Here is a 17,847-nt window from a genome sequence, read left to right as displayed (position 1 = left end):
AATCTGCTGGTTCTGGTACCTCAAACTTTAGAAACAAACCACATATAGAAAAACCGTAAGAGCTCAATATAGATAAAATTATACATAGGTTATCTTTGTGTTTATTAATATCATATGATACTGACTGTTTTTTTTCTTTTGTACATGTCATTTTGCACTTAAAAGGTATCGATTCACGGTCAGTTTCTAAGTTAGAAAGTCTTATTATGGATAACAGACTTCTTGATAGAATGGAGGGCAGCGCTAACGTCCATAAATGGTCAAAGGAAACGCTGAAGGATACACATCAAAATTATGGGGTTACACTCGCATCAGCGTGGCGCAAAATAATCTCCAGGAGTTAAAGGAAATATGGGATCAATGGAGTAATGAAGCCAAGCAGTTGTTCTACAATAACTAAGGGGACTTGCAGTATTTGCTTGATAGGAGGAGAGATGAGCAATTCAAAGTGAGTGTGGGAGTATTGATGGACACTTCTACCATTATAGCATTTCTCTTTCATATGAAGACAGTTGCCATGCGGATGGTAAGGGTATTGGAAGGAAAGTGATTGATAGAGTGCATGAGACCTACAAAAATGAGTTGGATGGAAAGAATTTTGCCTATGATAGTAAAAAGCTCGTTTACTATAGGACCGCTACCAAACAACAAGCTTGAGTTTACTGTTGTACTTATCAGAAACAATGGAAATGCAAGCCCCGATGGCCTGGATAGCTCAAGTAAGCATGAAAGAAAATGATTAAAGAAGACCGTATCATACAAAGACCTTTAGAGATTAGCTATGCTGTGAAGGTACTGAGGCAGGATGCTCTGCATGGGTAGAAATCTGAAAGCTTTCAAGAAACATTGAGGATATAGGATATTATTTTAAGGTAGCACATTGCAGAACGGGATACCTACCTGTTCGCTAATCTATCTCAAAATAATCAGAACAACTTCATAGGTATCGGAAGAGGTACCCTTAGCTGCACGGATTACCCCACAGGTGAGTACCTAGCTCAAACTCAGGAGGCAGCTGATTATTTACAGACATTGGCAGCACAGGCTGACATATTGAGCACCAATATGAGCTACAATCTGATCGTGGCCAAGAGTTTGTTTTGTTGTTAAAACTTTAGGCATTAGGGCGAAAGCGTATTTGTAATCCATTTATATATAAAGATATTCTTTGTCTAAATAAAGTTTTCTAAATGAGATTGAATTGAGATCGATACCTTTTGCATTCATTTGCATCTTATAGCATTTCATTGTATCATTTGCATTCAAAATTATAAAAAGACCCTAATTAGATAAAGTTATTAAAAAGAGAAAGAAAAAGAGAGAGAGAGAAGAGGGTCACGGTTGAGTGAAAAAGAAGTTGAATGGGAATTAACGATGTTCCTTTACATATCCCTGACTTTTGTGTCAGAAGGGATATCTTACCCGGAGAAGGGGGTGTTTGGAAATGAAAATCATCCCATAAATGTCATACATGAGGAAGGGACTGAACAAAGAAACCTTGAGGGCATTCGCCCTTACGAACCGGGAAGTTCTTTAAACAATTGGACTGCAGAAGAACTCCTGTAATCTTTAGGAATTTTACGGAGTAATATTCAGAACACTCTTGTTGCTCTAAAGCTTAGGAGTAATGAGATTTCTTTTGAGAAGTGGGCTCATGTTCAGACATTTTTATTTTCAATAAAACATACTTTTATTATTTATCAGAGTAAATATTCTTTCATTCTGATTCTTTTGACCTTTATCATTCTTTATAAATTTTCATTTCATGTAAATAGTCATTCTTGAATTCATTTATTCCTTGTATATTCTTTTGTGTGCCTATCATAGATCCCTAGATATCAATGACACGGGTAATGATACTACAGATTCAGAGTTCCTTTTGAGTGCGATATGTGTTTAGAGGAATCTCAGTATTTTGAAGGTGACAGAAATTGTGACTTGTTTCTGAATTTGTTGAAAATGGTTTTTACCCCATGAAGTGGTGGTAGGAAATATAGCCTTAGAGGAAGGAAAGATTGCGAAATTGGAATTAGCTGAGAAGACAAAACAAGACCTTGTTGAGACTATTATGGGAATTCAAAAATGTGGTCCAAAGACGCATACAGGAGGATTTGCAATTGCCAGGATAAACATGAGGTTTTGGGGCACTGTTGGTCCACCATGGAAAGGGATCGCATCAGTTGTACAATGAATGCCAAATTTAAAGGAGTCAAGACTTATGGGGCATGTATGTTATGGGCCCGAGCTCGTCAAAAATTTCAAGCTGACAATGACTCATCTTTGAGGACATCAACTACTCCATTAAGAGGGGGAGATAGCTTCATATGCCAATATTACAAAGTCAAAAGTCATCCATTTAAAAAAAGATTATATAACTGCACAATGCCAAAAGTTTGCAGTCTTTTCAAAGATAATGCGCCATACCACAGTACAACAAAGGTTGCCAAAAGAAAAGAAAAAGAAGAAAAAAAATTATAGAAGATGACCGAGACTGGTAAAAATTGGCATAAGAAACTACCGCCTACTCTCTATGCTTACGCTGGGGCAAACACCTTCAATTCTAGTTGTTTCAAAGGTTCCAACCATCATCCTTGGAATGGGTGCATTGTTTGGCTTTCCTGAGCAGTCTGATGTGCCGTTAATGGTTAGCTCCAGGCGGTGGCCATTGATTTCCAGCTATGGGGCATCAGGCTATACACAGTCTCTGAAGCTTAAAATGATAGATTCTTTCATCAAAACCAGTTTCTAACAAAGTGGATGATGGTATCATGAAGGAAGCTCTCTTAGACTTCTATACAAGTTTAGGGAAGAGGAAACCTGATCAAATCATTATTTTTAGGGATGGGGTTAGCGAGTTTCAATTCAATCAAGTTTTGATCAAGTTGTTGAGGCTTGCAAGTTCCTTGACAAGAAGTGGAGCCCTAAAGATTGTGGTTATTGTTGTACGAAAAACCATCATACCAAGTTTTTTTAGCAGGGATCTCCTACAATGTGCTACATGGTATTGTCATTGACAACAAAGTATGCCATCGAAAGAACAATGATTTTTACCTTGGTACCCATGCTGGAAAATTAGAATCACGAGGCAGACCCACTATCATGTTCTCTTAGACCAGGCTGGGTTTTCGGCTGATGATCTACAAGAGTTTGTTCATTCTCTATCCTACATGTATCACCACAACCATATTTGTTGTGGCTCCTATTTGCTACGCTCATTTGGCAGCTTCACAGTTGGGGGCAATTTATGAAGACTAGGGATGCTTCAGAAACATCATCGAGTCATGGTGGGATGTATGCTCCGAGAGTAATCTCTGTACCTCAGCTTTCCAGGTTGAAGGATAAAGTCAGAACTTCATTCTTGTCTGCTGAGAATCATTGAACCATCTTTTTGTAGGGTTTGACAAACAACAGCCAGGACTGCTGCTGGGGCAATCCCTTTCTCATGGGTTTATGAATCAAGATTTTTCCTCCAAGCTTTTATGGAGTCAAGAATTGAATACCTCTAGTAAACTTAACTTGAAAGTATTCATCCTAAGCAAATGTACCAAGAATGGATGACACAGACTTATGACAAAAAAGGTTCGTCCAAAAGAATTTCATAAAGGAAACCTTGTACTGAAAGGGATCCTTCCCATGCAAAAGGATGCCGAATTGGGAAGGGTCATATGTTGCGAAGAGGGCTTTCTCTAGAGGTGCACTGATTTTGACAAGAAATGGATAGGAAGAATTTATCTGATCCAGTGAATTCGGACTCGGTTAAGGAGTACTTTGTCTGAAGGAGAAGGGAAGCCAAGGTGAAAACCCGCAAAGGGCACTTTGAGACTTCTATTTCAAAAAAAGGAAAAAAAAAAAAAAAAGAAAAAAATGGAGAGGCCGAGGTGAAAACCCGCAAAGGGCGCCTTAAGACCAAAGGGGTTTGGAGTTGAAAACCCGAAAGGGCAGCTCAAATTTGGAAAGTCATGCAGTGATCTTGCTATACTGGATTCGACGAGAAGTGAAGTATGTTACATATCGAGGCATCAACGAATTACTTTGGATCTTTTAAACTCATGTTGAACTCAAGAAAGTCTTCATGGAGCTGGTGTATAGACGCTCAAGCGGCGATATCTGGGGCATCTGATTGCTATCCTATTTACTATCTTTGGATTCTTTTTCTTTCCAAAGATATGTTCTCAGGTTAATCTTTTTGTATTCCTTCCAATAATTTGTCCAAATCTAATTATCCTCGGGATCAATTTATTTGTCTCCCATTATTCATAAAGCATGTTGCATTGAAATAATGATAGATGAACTAAAATATCTTCACAAACGAAGTTTTGCATATTACTCTGGAAATTTCTAGATAATACAAGAAACTGAAACAAGACAATTGTTTAAGGAATTCCCATATGTATGTGTTGGAGATACTCGAGAGATTTTCTTCTTCAGTCTAAAAGGTGGTTGGACGTTTTAAGCAATATTTATCTTAAGAAAGGATCATTTCATAAACATCTTCAGTGGGTCGTAACATTCGGGGAATGGTACGGTAAACCAAATTGATGGAGAATATTCGAGGCATACGAGCAGAGTATGATTGATATGTCAAGAAGAACGAGGTGGAAAGCTCGATAGATGAATGAGTGATGACGTCTGAAATAGTAGTTATTTTAATAAACATTTTGCATCATAATATGTCTAATTAGGAGCATTTGGCTCATTTCGATCATGGCATCTTAATTATTTGGCATAAGCATAAATTCCAGGAAATCAATTCTACAGGTGGATTCCCCAGTGGACAATGTAGCAAGATTGATTGAAAATTACAAAATTCAGCGCCTTAATCCCCTAAGCAGTAGGATAACAGGTTAAATTTACAGATATTATCTCCCTAAGCAGTAGTGGAGCAGATCGAAGATTCACCTTAATCCCCTAAGCAGTAGGGTAACAGGTTAAATTTGTAGATCTTATCTCCCTAAGCAGTAGTGGAGCAGATCGAAGACTTGCCTTAATCCCTTAAGCGGTAGGGTAACAGGTTAAATTTGCAGATCTTATCTCCCTAAGCAGTAGTGGAGCAGATCGAAGACTCACCTTAATCCCCTAAGCAGTAGGGTAACGGCTTAAATTTGCAGATCTTATCTCCCTAAGCAGTAGGGGAGCAGATCGAAGACCCGCCTTAATCCCTAAGCGATAGGGTAATGGGTTAAATTTGCAGATCTTATCTCCCTAAGCAGTAGTGGAGCAGATCGAAGACTCGCATTAATCCCCTAAGCAGTAGGGTAACAGGTTCGCAGATCTTATCTCCCTAAACAGTAGCGAAGCAGATCAACGACGACTCGCCTTAATCCCCTAAGCAGTAGGGTAACAGGTTAAATTTACAGATCTTATCTCCCTAAGCAGTAGTGGAACAGATCGAAGATACGCCTTAACCCCCTAAGCAGTAGGGTAACGGGTTAAAGTATAGCAGATCTGACCTTCAAGTGTTTACACTGAAACAGATCTAAGATGATTTGACATCTCTGTATTGTCAGAGAACAAATTGAAGAAACAGATTTGGCATATCCATATTCGACGGAGAGCAGATCGAAGACATAGCAGATCTGACCTTCGGATATTTTCACATTGAAACAGATCCAAGATGATTTAGCATCCTTGTGTTTACAAGGAGCAAATCGAAGACATAGCAAATCTGACCTTCAGGTGTTTATGCTGAAGTAGATCCAAGATGATTTGGCATCCCTGTGTTTACAGGGAACATATTGAATACATAGCAAATCTGACATTCCTGTGCTTACAGCGAAGCAGATCGAAGATTTCAACATGGCATCCCTATGTTTATAGGGAACAAGTTGAAGATAGTAGATTTGGCATCTTCATATTCGACGGCGAGCAAATTAAAGACATAATAGATCTGACCTTTATATGTTTACATCGAAGCAGATACAAGAGGATTTGGCATCTTGGTATTAACAGGGAACAAATCGAAAAAGTTAATTTGGCATCTCTGTGTTCGATGGAGAGCAGATCGAAGACATCAACATGACAATCCTGAGTTTGCAAGGAGCAGATTGAGGACCATGAAGTCTGAAGCTGATGAGACCAGGCAAAATGGGTCTTTTTATAGTCTTTTTTCTCTATTCTCGTTACAGGACAATGAGCAAATAGGGGCAGCTGTAATAGCCCATTTTTGCCCGGCCCATTTTAGTATTTAAAATAATAAACCCCCAAAAAATAAAAATAAAAATAAAACAAAGTCCAAGTCCAGTACAAAATTACAAACATATAATTTGGCCCAATCGGAATGGCCCATTACTTGAAAAGATTTAAGGTCCCTCTATAAGCTTGACTCATATGGAAATATAATCTTTAAGGATATGCAATCTTAGATATGATATGCAATCTTAGATATGATATGCAATCTTAGATATGATATACAATCTTGAAGATATGATCTTGTAATCTTGGAGATTTAATTTGTAGATATCCTTTAATCTTAACCGTTGATGTAATTGATTTGTACCGTTGGATTTGGGGAGGCTCAACTATAAATAGAGGCCTCTCCCTTCATTCTAACACACTTGAGTTTTGGGAAGCAATAAGAATTCTTGAGAGCATTCACTCAAATTTCTCTCCCTCTTGCGTTCTTACTCTCTGTGGTTTGTTCTTATTTTATTCTTTGTCTATCTTAGTTTTTCAACCTTTTTTATTTTAATTTCTTCATTTTTAAAATATGTATATTTATTCCTATCTTTTCTACATTTGATTATGCATTTTATATATTATAATATTTAACCTTTTTATATAGTTTATTTTCAAATATATATTTTCTATGCATGTATATATATTATATTATCATTTCAGTATTTTGAACTATTTCATTATATTTTTATAATTTGTAAATGTTCTATTTATTCATTTTTTTTTGTGTAATGCATTTATCTTATTTGTGCATAGTTTCATTTTTTTATATGCTATGTTTAATTATTTCTTTTATGTGCTATTTTATGATATATATTGTTGTATAATTTTTGCATGTACTATGTTTTTCTTTTAGTTTACTCATGTTTTTATTTGTTTATTATCTTATATTTACCCTAGTATAATTTTTTTTCATTAAACGTATGTTCATGTTATTTAGTTTTGTCTTAATGATATTATTTATGTTTGTATGGAAATGTTAGAATATTTTGTACATCTATGCTTCATGAGGCATTAATATGTCATCCTAAAACGTCATTTAAAATAATATTCCAAGGTTTTTTTAAAAAAAATAAAAGGCAATGCTTGATGTTTGGAAACTTCGAGAAAGGTAGCGCCCTAACTTACTGGGTTGCGACTTTTCTCGTTGAATTTGAATAGTTAAGCACCCTTCTAAGTGATTTTGAGTTTTCAAAACTTAAACAATTATTTCGAGATTTCAAAATATAGTGTCCTAACTTACTGGATATGGCGTTTTGTTGTTTCGAGATAGAAATTTTCGAAAGACGAGCTTAGTTTCGAAGGTTTTAAAATGTTGCGTCCTAACTTACTGGATGTGATGTTTTGACTCGTTTGAAATAAGTGAGCCTTAATTTTCAAAATTGAGACATTCTAATTAAAAGAGGTTTGCATCTTAAAACTTTCAAATTTCTGACATTAAAGACACTTGATAATCAATTAGGTACCAATTTTTGGGCGTTACGAGGGTGCTAACCCTTTCTCGTACGTAACCGACTCCCGAATCTATTTTCTTGGCTTTCGTAGACCAAAATTAATGTTTTAAAACAAAACATTTTATAAGGTGATCCAATCACACCTAAAAAGATTGGTGGCGACTCCCGTTTTCGTTTTTCTTAAAGTCGATTCCCATTTTCCAAAACTCGATCTAAAAATGGTCTCAGCAATGACTATTTTTCCCTTATATGCTAATATGACTATTTTGCCCCCATGTGATGTATGTTTATATTTTAGCAGGCTATTTGTAACTGTATTGAGTACATGTATAATATTATGATATGGCATGACAGGTTGCATGATGCATTGCATGGGGATGGGTTTATATATGATTGGAAGAAGTCTACTATACTAGTAGCTCTGCTGCAAATATTGTTTAGTGTCGCAACTGGTGCTATATTTTTGGTGTGTAGGATGGGTGGGTTGATTTTATCCCCATATGGTGTGTAGGGCTGGACAGAGATGGAGTGTAGAGGCTGGATGGGTAGGACTTGCATACTGTTTACTGTTACTGCAAAGGGCCAAGGCCCAAACATATGAGTGTTTCTTTATTGAGATGGGCTAAAGCCCAAACAGATATTGCTAGTGTTACTAAAATGGAGCTTAGGCTTAGACTATATTTGCTCACTGTATGTTTGACTGTCTGTTTATTAAAGGATTACACAGTGAGTTTTCATAAACTCACTCTTCTGTTTATCTGCGTAGGTAATCCTTAGGTGGACTAGCGGCGTGAGGAACTCGAAAGTGGCCACACAACCGCGCATGTTTCTATTTTTGACTTTTAAATTCTAAGTTTCATTTTAATTTGGGTATTTTCTGTAATAAGGCCTTTTTAAATTTTTAACGGTTATTTGGGGTTTTATTTATATTAATTTATAACTATTAGTAGTAGGTCACGGGTTTTCAAAAGATAAATGTTTTTCAAAAATACCATGAATACACAAACAGTTTTAAGAGCTATCGCAGGAAAACAAAGTTTTACAAGTAAACGCTAGTACGCAACTGTTTTAAAAAGCTTCCGCTACAAACGATATTTTGAAATTAATAACGTTGTAAAATAAATACTTTGATAGCGACGTAAGTTTAAAAATCATCTTTTAGATCACACAAAGAAACTTAATGAAGATTGGGCTTTGCAAACAATATCATGCCTTACGAAAAACACTTCAATGTGACATCATCAGATCCGGCCATAGCGTCCAGGCTGGGTTTGGGGTGTTACACATACTCATTAAATTACCCGCTGAACAACTTGGGATACTAAAGGATACTCGGGAGTTTCGTACACATGGTACCATACCAATGCCATATCCTAGATATGGTGTAACACCCCTTACCCATATCCGATACCGGAACAGGGTACGAGGCATTATCGGACTTAAACTCAAACAAACATACAAAACTGAGACATGAATTTCCACTCAAATTTAAAACTTTTCATATACATTCATATCGTCCCTTAAACAAGCCTACGAAGCCCAAAACATGCATTGGAAGTGGTTCGGAACTAAATCGAGAACTATAGAAAATTTTACTACACTTAGAAATTTTTTGCTAAAACAGGGGTCACACACCCGTGTAGGTAGGTCGTGTGGTCACACACGCCCGTGTCCCTAACCTGTGTAACTCTCTGTTTATGACGTCATCAACAAATTGAAGTCACACAGCCAAGTCACACGCCCGTGTGCTTAGGCCGTGTGGGTGATTTAATATTCATAATTTTTCATAAAATAGGTGTAGACTTCACACACCCATGTCCCTGGGCCGTGTCCTTCTCACGGCTGAGACACATGGCCGTGTCTCTGCCCGTTTAGGAAAAAATAAGGCTATCTACCAAGCCATTTTGTCACCTTCACTTGCACCAACCTACCCAACAACAAGCAACACCAATCCAAGCATATCCATACAACCAATTCAGCCACCAACAAGATATCAATATATCATTTACATGCAACCATCTACCATCTACCACATACCAACATCACCTACTTATCAACTTAATCCATGCATATTCTCACATCCATGAAAACATCATCATATGCATATATACTTAACCAATATTAGCCAATTTCAATGGCCATTACAAAATGAATTATCAATCATTATAAGCCAACACATTTGGTGTAATGCCCCGTACCCGAGACCATCGCCGGAGTCGAACACGAGGTGTTAATAGACTTAATTCATTACTTAAACAGCTCAAACAATTTATTTTTAAAATTTTCAGTCAAGCTAACAATCTGCATCATAGTTGCTTAAAAATTCATATCTCGAGTTACAAAACTCGAAATCTAATTCCGTAAATTTTTCCGGAAACTAGACTCATATATCTATTTACTAATTTTTTTATAGAATTTTTGGTCAAGAAAATTAGTACAGTTTATTAGTTAAAGTCTCCCCTATTTCAGAGTTTGACTGCTCTGACCTCTGTGTATTGCAAATCAAATATCTCCCTGTACAGAGTTTCAATGACTATAACGTTTGCTTCTAATAAAACTAGACTCAATAAGGAATCTGTACATATAAATTATGACTTCTAATTATCTTTGAAAAATTTATGGTGAATTTTAAAATTCAGAACAGGGGATCCAGAAATTGCTCTGGCCCTGTTTCACAAAATTTAAACATCTCATAAAATATAACTCATATACCTGTTTTGTTCCATCCATATGAAAATAGACTCATAATTATTCAATTCCATATATTATTCATCATCTAATTGTATCTCTACTATTTTTAGTGATTTTTCAAACTCACGTCACTGCTGCTGTCTGAATCTATTTTATGGTAAATTTACCTATTTCATGGTTTCCATGGATTAGCTAGCAATTTAGCATACATAACACCAAATATGATCATGATTAGCCATTCCAATGGCTAATCATTACCAAGCATTTCCATTCCACTCAATAACCATATCATAAGACCATATACACAAAATGATTATAATGCTATACATGCCATACTCAAAATATACAAGCCATTATGCCAAGATGGTATATGGATAGTGTGAGCATGCCTCCGATCGTTCCCGATTTCCGAGCTAGCTTGTCAACACTACAAGGAATGAAAAGGAGGAAGTAAGTATAAATTCTTAGTAAGCTCGCATGCAAATAGCAAGTAACACAACTATATAAGCAAACATAAAACATCATTTGCATAATCATCACCGAGACATTCATATCACATTTTCATTTATCATCTTACCATATTGTTGTTATATCGAGTTTTCAACCTGAGGGTTAAGTACATACCTGTTCAAAGTATTCATTTCACAACACTTACCAATACGTCCCTTTCATCTCGAGTATTCCTCCGCTTGAGTAGAATTTTACCCGTTGAACACATCGGAATATAATTCAGATACAAGGAAAGTTTGCACAAAAGTGCTACATATGTAGCCAAGCTACCATGTAACCTGCCCATAAGTAAACTCAAACTCAACTCAACGAGCTCGGGAGTTCGCATCCATAAGTAAACTCGGACTCAACTCAACGAGCTCGGATGCCTAGTTACATCTCTCAAACTCGGACTCAACTCAACGAGTTCGAACATTTGCATCCATAAGTGAACTCAGACTCAACTCAACGAGTTCGGATGCCCAAACATCCTAGTGACATGTCACTTGTATCCTAATCTTTTCCTAAGGTTCAAATGGGCATTTTCCTCATCACACATCTTTGCCATCTTCCACGGAATATCAAAATTGATACTTCGGTGATAGTTCATACTCATCAAGTAATTCACATAATTACATATTATTCAACAATAACCACAAAGCATAATATTTCATGATAATAATCAGCATCATATCATATAAACAACATTAAATTGCTTAAAATGACAATTATGTTACTACATTTACACATTAACTTACCTCGTATGCGAAAAAGGCCACTTTTACCATTTCGTCCACAACTTGGTATTTTCCCCATTTTAGCCCGAATTTTAGTTTTCCTTACTCTATCATTTAAAATATAGTCTAATTAGGACTCACATTATTCAAATTGACCTAAAATCATATTTTGGCAAATTTACAGTTTTGCCCCTAAACTTTTGCATATTTACACTTTTTCCCCAAAGCTCGTAAATTAAACTTCAGCCTATTTTCTTATGTTTTATGACATGCTGGTCATTTTTCCCTTCTATGGCAACATCAAATTCTCACTCTAATATGTACTTATGACTATTAGGTATTTTTACCGATTAAGCCATTTTGTTAGTTTTAGCTTAAAATCGAGTAGCACAAGTTGTCTAACATAATTTAAAACCTCATATTCTATCATAAAACACCAAAATACACAAATTTCACCTATGGGTATTTTTCCAAATAAGAACCCTAGGTTGAATTATTGCTAGCATAAGCTTAATCGAGCTACCAAGACTCCAAAAACGTAAAAATCATTAAAAACGAGGCTAGAACGGACTTAAAATCGAGCTTGGAAGCTTGAAAACCCTAGCCATGGTTTCTCCTTGCTATATTCGGCCATGGGGTTGAAGATGAGCAAAATTGGCTTTTAATTTTGAATTTTAATTCATTTTACCCCTAAATGACCAAAATGCCCTTACTACTAAACTTTCCAAAAATTCCATCCATGTCCAATTTTTGTCCATAGACTTAGAAATTGGTAAAATTTCTATTTAAGACCTCCTAATTAATATTTCAAAACAATTTCATACTAGAAACTTCTAGAATGCAAGTTTTACAAATTATTCGATTTAGTCCCTAATTTCAATTTAAGCACTTTATGCATAAAATTTCTTCACAAAATTTTCACACAATCATGCAATCATATCATAAACCTCAAAATAATCATAAAATAATTATTTCTATCTCGAATTTTGTGGTCACAAAACCACTATTCTGACTAGGCCCAGAATCAGGATATTACATTTGGCCAAATCAAATATGACACATAACAAAATGACCAAGTCCCTATACATTCCATACTCAAAATAATGAAATCATAAGTGCCCAAAATGATAATTTGATAGTGTGAATGGATCTCCGACCGTCTTCGATCCCTGAGCTAGGTTGGTGACACTATAAGACAAGGGAAAAAGAAAGGAGGTAAGCTTTAAAGCTTAGTAAGTTCCTATGCCAATAATAGGCATCATAAACACATTTTAACATATTCTTAACATGAAGTAAATCAACATAGGTATCATTGTAAATCTCATAATCAAACTTGGCATAGATGGTATTAAAACCTTAACATCGTAATTTTATGGTCACGAAACCACTATTCCGACTAGGCCCAAAATCAGGATATTACAACTCTCTCCCCCTTTAGGGATTTTCGTCCTTGAAAATCTTACCAGAAAAGTGGTCTTCACTTTTAATCTCATATTCGGTGCTGAAGAACTTTCACTTAGGTTGTACCTCCAATACATCTCTTTAATTTCTCATATGATCTAAAAGCTTACAGTGTCAACTCTCAACTATTCTTAAATTTTCAACCCTTCTCAGTTTCCCATGATATCATGACATAAAACCCAGATCTCAACTTGATTTAATGGAGACCGGAATTCCAAGAAATCCGCAATTAAAGAGACCTGAAATTCCATGAATCTGATGAGTAGGAATTCATTCAATACATATATGATTTATAGATCTCGCCAAACATTTAACAATAAGATACATCACATTTTCCTCTTTTCGCCATGGAAATATTTCTGATATGGCCTCAAGAATAATCCTTCTCATTTCCATCCCAATATCAACACTGACAAGGATAATTTTGATAGATCCCAATGTTCGACTTTAACCCCTTTAACAACTCCGATTTTATGTAACATCGAATGCTCTAAACTATCACATTACCTCACTGTCTTGAAACACATCACAATTCATACAACAGTACATTACTGAAAGTCAGGAAGTCTTTACTCAATGTAGACTAGTCTAGTTCAGACGCTTTGGTTACCAATATTCTCATCTATCCAAACTTTGTCAACATGTAATAAACTTTTCAGCTTTCACAAGACGAAAACCTTATCATTCGTAGTGATTTTAACTAATATCCAACTCTTTCTAATAAATATACACTTCTCGTTCAGACTATTTACTCTTTTATCCGCACAAAAATGAAATTATATTATCAGACTTGAAAAAAAATAATCCTGACATAATTGTCACATGAAATCTTTCAAATAAATAATTCACCATACCGATTGAAACTCGCGCTTTTATCACCTATGCCTCTACTGATGTCAAATCCTTATATAGAAATTAGAAAAAAAATCCCAATACTAAAATCACCACATTACCAAGATCAAATTAGAAGTATAGTCATATTTGACATGATTATCACGAGCTGAAGAACGTACTTCGAGCATGAGTCATAATTGACAAATTATGGAACAAAGATAACAAGAAAACCGAATAAAGAAATCCACAATAAAGAGATCCAGGATAAAGAAACCCAAGATACGATACTATGCCGAAGAATCGAAAACCAAACTCATAGAGAAAATACAGAATACCCCGATAATTCTTCAAAGAAAGAAAGTCCAAAAGAAAACATCATTTAATCCCACTGGAATCAAATATAACAAGAACAATATATCGTCCCATACATATATATCAGATGAAGCATCAAGTAGAAGAAACAGAATCATAATATCATATGTATTCTCTCATCAATTCTTATCAGACGAAATGAAATAGAATACCCGATGAAATAGAGCAATATAAATTATAAACCAGTCAGACTATCAATGCTTTCATCCAACACCAGAATTAGAAGACATTCCTATATAACAAGAATTTCTTCAGAAGATCAATAGCCATAAAAATATTTCTGAGAACGGGTAAACACATAGAACATCTCAAAAAAGACTGCTAAATCTATCCAGTCATAACTATCAGACTCAGATAGTTCACATTTCAAATATCATTTCCCCAACTAGTCCTGCCGTCACAAATTTCATATTAAACCATTCACTAAAGAAGGCCAGTTCTGAATAAATTTCGATTTACACTTTTCTCGACCTTACACTTGACTAATTCGATTTACCAAAGAGAATTCCTTCTCTAATTGGGATGTGCATAACTCCAATAATCTTTACGTCAATCCAATACTTTACTAGCTCTGACTTTACTTATCAGCTCATTTTCAATCTCTGATCATACTTATAATTATTCTATCACTAAACTCTTTGGGTTCTCAACCGGAAACTTATTCAATACAAATCTCATGAAATTCCATTATAAGTACCACTTCGGTAAGGGGGAGGGGTTGTAGGACCTCTGACTCGACTTTCTTATACATACACATATGACATAACTCCCATCATTATAGCAACATCATCAAAATCATGTCATTCATTCAGGCAATGCAACATTCATGTTGGCTTACACAAATTTTCCTATTGTCCATTTAGACAATATACTTATGCATACATTCTATGTTTTCTAGATAGCTTTACTTATCCATTCATTTAATTAAATTAAGTCATGCTCATGACATCATATAAGACCAAACAAACATAGATATTTGCATCACAATCACAACTTTCATTTCGTGCATCATCATGTACATATCATTACAATCATATAATTCAGTCCAACAATTTAACATAGATAAGTTCATTTCATTATAATCCTTTATCTCATAAAAATTATATATCATTAGCATTCATCAACATTCGACATCCAAATCAAGACAAGGACATTTTCATTTGTATCATAATATTATGACTTTTATTCATACCTCTACTACTTTCTATTTATTTCGTTCATTTTATCAAGTAAGCCATATACACTACATCATATGAGAATGAAGCAAATATGGATATTTATCACATATGTATCATAAACTTTTAATCATACTTTTCTGAACCGAGACCTATCATAATCATAATTTTACTCAAAAACCTTCACATAATATTGAACATGGTCGGCGCAGCTCGGTTGGAGAGTACCCTGTCTAAATAAGACGCTCATACGCGTCGGAAGACATCACACTATCACAGATCAGTGGCATGTATAGCTAAACTTTTACATATGCTAGGCTAGTCCGAGAATCGACTAAACCTGCTTTGATACCACCAAATGTAACGCCCCGTACCTAAGACCGTCGCCGGAGTCGAACACGAGGTGTTAATAGACTTAATTCATTACTTAAACAGCTCAAACAATTTATTTTTAAAATTTTCAGTCGAGCTAACAATCTGCGTCATAGTCGCCTAAAAATTCATATCTCGAGTTACGAAACTTGAAATCCAATTCCGTAAATTTTCCCTGAAAATAGACTCATATATCTATTTACTAATTTTTTTTATAGAATTGTTGGTCAAGGAAATTAGTACAGTTTATTAGTTAAATTCTCCCCTGTTTCAGAGTTTGACTGCTCTGACCTCTGTGTATTACGAATCAAATATCTCCCTGTACAGAGTTTCAATGACTATACCGTTTGCTTCTAATAAAACTAGACTCAATAAGAAATCTGTACATATAAATTATGACTTCTAATTATCTTTGAAAAATTTATGGTGAATTTACAAAGTCAGAAAAGGGGATCCAGAAATTGCTCTGGCCCTGTTTCACAAAAATTTAAACATCTCATAAACTCTAACTCATATACCTATTTTGTTCCATCCATATGAAAATAGACTCATAATTCTTCAATTCCATATATTATTTATCATCTAATTGTATCTATACTATTTTTAGTGATTTTTCAAACTCACGTCACTGCTGCTATCTGAATCTATTTTATGGTAAAATTTACCTATTTCATGGTTTCCATGGATTAGCTAGCAATTTAGCATACATAACACCAAATATGATCATGATTAGCCATTCCAATGGCTAATCATTACCAAGGATTTCCATACCAATCAAAACCCATATCATAAGACCATATACACAAAATGATTATAATGCTATACATGCCATACTCAAAATATACAAGCCATTATGCCAAGATGGTATACGGATAGTGTGAGCATGCCTCCGATCGTTCCCGATTTCCGAGCTAGCTTGTCAACACTACAAGGAATGAAAAGGAGGAAGTAAGCATATCTTAGTAAGCTCACATTCAAATAGCAAGTAACACAACTATATAAGCAAACATAAAACATCATTTGCATAATCATCACCGAGACATTCATATCACATTTTCATTTATCATCTTACCATATTGTTGTTATATCGAGTTTTCAACCCGAGGGTTAAGTACATACATATTCAACGTATTCATTTCACAACACTTACCAATACGTCCCTTTCATCTCGAGTATTCCTCCGCTTGAGTAGAATTTTACCCGTTGAACACATCAGAATATAATTCAGATACATGGAAAGTTTGCACATAAGTGCTACATATGTAGCCAAGCTACCATGTAACCTGCCCATAAGTGAACTCAGACTCAACTCAATGAGCTCGGGCGTTCACATCCATAAGTAAACTCGGACTCAACTCAACGAGCTCGGATGCCTAGTTACATCTCTCGAACTCGGACTAAACTCAACGAGTTCGGACATTTGCATCTATAAGTGAACTCGGACTCAACTCAACGAGTTCGGATGCCCAAACATCCTAGTGACATGTCACTTGTATCCTAATCTATTCCTAAGGTTCAAACGGGCGTTTTCCTTGATCACACATCTTTGCCATCTTCCACGGAATATCGAAATTGATACTTCGGTGAAAGTTCATACTCATCAAGTAATTCACATAATTACATATTATTCAACAATAACCACAAAGCATAATATTTCATGATAATAATCAGCATCATATCATATAAACAACATTAAATTGCTTAAAATGACAATTATGTTACTACATTTACACATGAACTTACCTCGTATGCGAAAATGGCTACTTTTACCATTTCGTCCACAACTTGGTATTTTCCCCATTTTAGCCCAAATTTTAGTTTTCCTTGCCTATCATTTAAAATTTAGTCTAATTAGGACTCAAATTATTCAAATTGACCCAAAAACATATTTTGGCAAAATTACAGTTTTGCCCTTTAACTTTTGCATATTTACACTTTTGCCCCAAAGCTCGTAAATTAAAATTCAGCCAATTTTCTTATGTTTTATGACATGCTGATCATTTTTCCCTTCTATGTAAATATCAAATTCTCACTCGAACATGTACTTATGACTATTAGGTATTTTTACCGATTAAGCCCTTCTGCTAG

The sequence above is a fragment of the Gossypium hirsutum genome, chromosome A02 (genome assembly GCF_007990345.1).
Source record: "Gossypium hirsutum isolate 1008001.06 chromosome A02, Gossypium_hirsutum_v2.1, whole genome shotgun sequence".
Lineage (NCBI taxonomy): Eukaryota > Viridiplantae > Streptophyta > Magnoliopsida > Malvales > Malvaceae > Gossypium > Gossypium hirsutum.
The sequence above is the reverse complement of the archived record's forward strand: the minus strand, read 5'-3'. Positions refer to the sequence as shown.